The sequence below is a fragment of the Psammomys obesus genome, unplaced genomic scaffold, assembly GCF_907164565.1.
Source record: "Psammomys obesus unplaced genomic scaffold, mPsaObe1.curated_primary_1811, whole genome shotgun sequence".
Classification (NCBI taxonomy): domain Eukaryota; kingdom Metazoa; phylum Chordata; class Mammalia; order Rodentia; family Muridae; genus Psammomys; species Psammomys obesus.
Genome location: NW_026596440.1, coordinates 5,608,310 through 5,612,030, shown reverse-complemented (window position 1 = coordinate 5,612,030; position 3,721 = coordinate 5,608,310).

Genomic DNA, 3,721 nt, shown 5'->3' with positions numbered 1-3,721 from the left:
TTTCCATTGTCAGAGAGTCACCAGGACCTGGGCCAAAAGCTGATTATCTATATGGCAGGTTGGTTTGGCTGACTAGGGTTGGCAGGAGATCCCTATCATGACAGGTAGGTTTGCAGCCCCCAAGATAGTGGGCACAAGGCTGAGTATGTCTACCCCATCTCTGTGATTCCAGTTTCCCGTGAATAGACCGCTGGTTGGGCTAGCTCTACTGGACTGCCACATCCCTCCTGGACACAATTCTGTCCCGAACGCTCAAGTGACAAATATCAGACACGACGTAAAGAGAATACTGAGGTCTTTCTATGTAAGAACCCAAATGCATTCATTTCCCTAGGGCCCTACCACCTGGTACACTTCCTTCTAGAAAGGTGCTGCTGTGAAGGGAGAGCACTTAGAGAGGGAGCCTGGGACAAAGAGAAGAGCACAGTGCCCTGATTTCACAGGAAAAGGGACCTAGCAGTGAGCCAACAAGATGAGCCTTCATCTTCCTACCAGCCCCAAAGTTCACCTTTGATAGTAGCTGTATAGGAACACTCTTGCACCATGCACACCACGCATAGAATATACAGTCCACAATACACACAGAATACCACTCACCACTTGATGCGTGAGCACCACACAATTCTTAGGACCCTGGACTCCTCCTCTTGCTACCTCGCATGCCCACGTTGTCTTCTCTGCCTGGCATCTTACTTGCCAATATCCGGGGTTGCCTCCCTCCAAGTTACACCCACCATCTGAACTGGAGCCCCTCATTCACTCAGCTCATAATAGTGAAATTGATACTTTCAAAATGTCAGGACTAAGGATGCCTATGATTCTGGAAAGCTGTGAGATGTGACTTTAAATTCAAGAATCAGTGGTGCTGGAAGCTTCTGGCATCTGTGACTCTTCTGGCTCAGGTCTTTTGCTTGTAGGTTTCAGTGTGGGATTCTGCCATCAGTACTAACATAGCTATAGCTAACATTCCCAGAACTTTCTGCATATTACAGTCATGAATTCTGTCCTTATATCTGGATTTAGGGGCCTCCCATGATTCTCTTTGAACTGTCCAACCCTGCTGTTATCCACCCTGCTCATGATTTCCAATCAGTGCCTCCATTTCTCAGGAGGAGCCTTCCCAGTCTTGGCCCTCTCATTGTATGTCCCCATGGAGATGTTCATAAGCAGAAATACTGCTAGCCCCAAGAGCCTAGAGAGGTCACATGATAGCTGGGGTCTCCAGTGGGCTGAGTCTCCACATGTGAGGCTTTGGCCCAGGGAGTTATGAGACAAAACCCTACTGCCATTGGCCAATGTCTAATCCGCCTTCTTACCTTTCTCATCAGGTTGAGCAACACAGGTCAGACACCTCTTGCTCAGTGCTGACATGTTAAAACAGTAGTGGAACATTCTCATGTACAAAGCAGATCTAGAACACCTCACAAAGGAAGGTTCCACAGCTCATAAAGCCACAGGCCCTTCAACCAAGATTACCTGCTGGTGCCCAGGGAACAGAACAGAGATGGGAAACAATGGGAAGCATAGATGGGAGGTGGGGGTGGGGGGCTAGCTGGGTCCCACAGGTGGGACTCTGAGGGCAGAGCCCAGCTTCACCACCCATACCTGAATTTTTACATGAGTTTTGACTGGGAAACTATTGTAATCTCTTAATGAAGGCCATCAGCTTGTGTGTGGGTCTGACAGGAATAGCCAATCCAACTTCTTTACACTTGATCCTCATGTGTTTTTGTTTTGTTTTGTTTTTCCTTCAGAAGCTGAGGTGCACATGCTTCATAGAGAAACACAAAGCTCTAAGCCTGACCACTATTGCCTTGCAGACTGTTCTTGTCTGGTGCCATGGGCTGTGTGGCCCAGGGATGCTTCCTACACTATGGATGCTGAGCGGAGAGTTGATGAAGCCCCATGCTCTCCTGAGAACTTCCAAACACGGTACTAGTCAGTGTCTTAAATTTTAGCTTAAATGTTTAGTTCCTATGTGTGGGCTCCCAAGATATCTGGATGCTCCCAGTGTGGGCTGACTGCTGATTAATCCCTGGAACAGAGGGACAGGATACATTCCTTTCCATTCGCAGCCCCTATGGTGGCATGCATCACCCCTAGAAAGCCACCTGCAGGCAGTATGTTGCAATGGCTGCTCTGCTGGGTGCCCACACAGCCCAGGGGCTGGAGTCTAACCTGAAATCACTGTGGAGAGTGTATGGCGAGCAGGTGATTAAGAAACTGGAACATACTGTAGACAGTGTGTGGGAGAGGGTGAGAACATGGCAGAGTATGCAGGGAGGGAAGGCCAGCCTGTTACGGTGTGCCACCAACTGCAACTCTGCTCTGGACAGGCTGGGGCTGGAGGAATGAGCGGTGAGCTAGTTCCTTCATGTGTTGCTGGGCTCTCAAGGGTGACAGGAAGCCCCTCAGAATGCATTTCCCCTCATGTCATCACTGTGTGGTTCTTGGGATCCCTCCACATATTCATGACCTCTCTGCAGGGCTGGACTGGAGTAGTCTTGGTAAAACGTCCTCATTCTCAATGAAAAGTGCTGCCTCCTGCTGAACGCCAATGTCTGGCCAGTATTCACTAAGGTCTGCAGTGACTGTCCCTGTTAGAGTGAATGGTTGTGCCAATGTTCTTTACTCCTTTCCTTCCAAAGGTTTGGAGACAACCACCCTGTGTACATACACAGAACGGCCCGTTTGTAGACTTCTTGCACGCCTCTCACCTGCACACTCCCACACCTGTACATACACTCCCACACCTGTACATACACTCCCACACCTGTACATACACTCCACATTCACACACCCTCATCTGCACATGAACAGTGTTACATACCTTCCCCTGTGTAATCTCCACCTGGAAGCATTCCAATACTTACCTCACCTGCACACACACATGCCTCTACCTACCTTCACCTGAACACCTCTCATTTGACTTGTGCTATACACATTCCAGTCTAAAAGATATCTTACATCTTCACCGCACCTCTTCCTTTCCTGGGACAATGGTAGTTTCCAGGATTGAGAAGCAGGTAGTGGACAAGCCCATGGGTGACATCCAGCCAGTGAGGTTCAAGATTTACCCTGTATACTATCTAATCAGCTGATAGGAGTTTCTGGCTTGCCTAGGAAATGTCTGGCTTCCACAGCCTCCTCAGTACCCATACTGAACAGTGGCCAAGCTGCAGTGCCAGGTGAGGGGAGGTCACCTAAGTAAGTCTGAACTCCAAGATGTAACAGTGAAAGGCAAACACAATATCCTAATGTAAAATACCCAGAATTATTAAGTCCAGAGAATTAGCTAGTGACTTCAGTGAGCATGGAGTTTCTTTACAGAGTGATGAAATGTTCTGAAACTTAATGGGTGTGTGTGTGTGTAAGTGGCTTCATAATACTAGAAAGGTATCAAATCAACTATATAATTTAAGTGGTAAGTGGCTTATGGAGTTAATTTCATCAAATTAAAGAGAAAAGGTCTTTCAACAGTGAAGGCACTTAAGTTTTTCCTCCGTTCCTCTGAAAAGGTGCCTGGATGCCCAACTGTCTAAAACAGCTCATGTACCCATGGCTCTACCTGTAGCTCAGGTTGAGGCCCAAGAAGCAACAGTATCTCCCGAGGCTCACATACAGTCCTCCTACTGTGGGGACCACAGAACACGGACCTCCAGAGTACAGTCCAAATGCCATTTGCTAGCCCAGGCTCCCATTCTAGCTCATCACAGAGGCT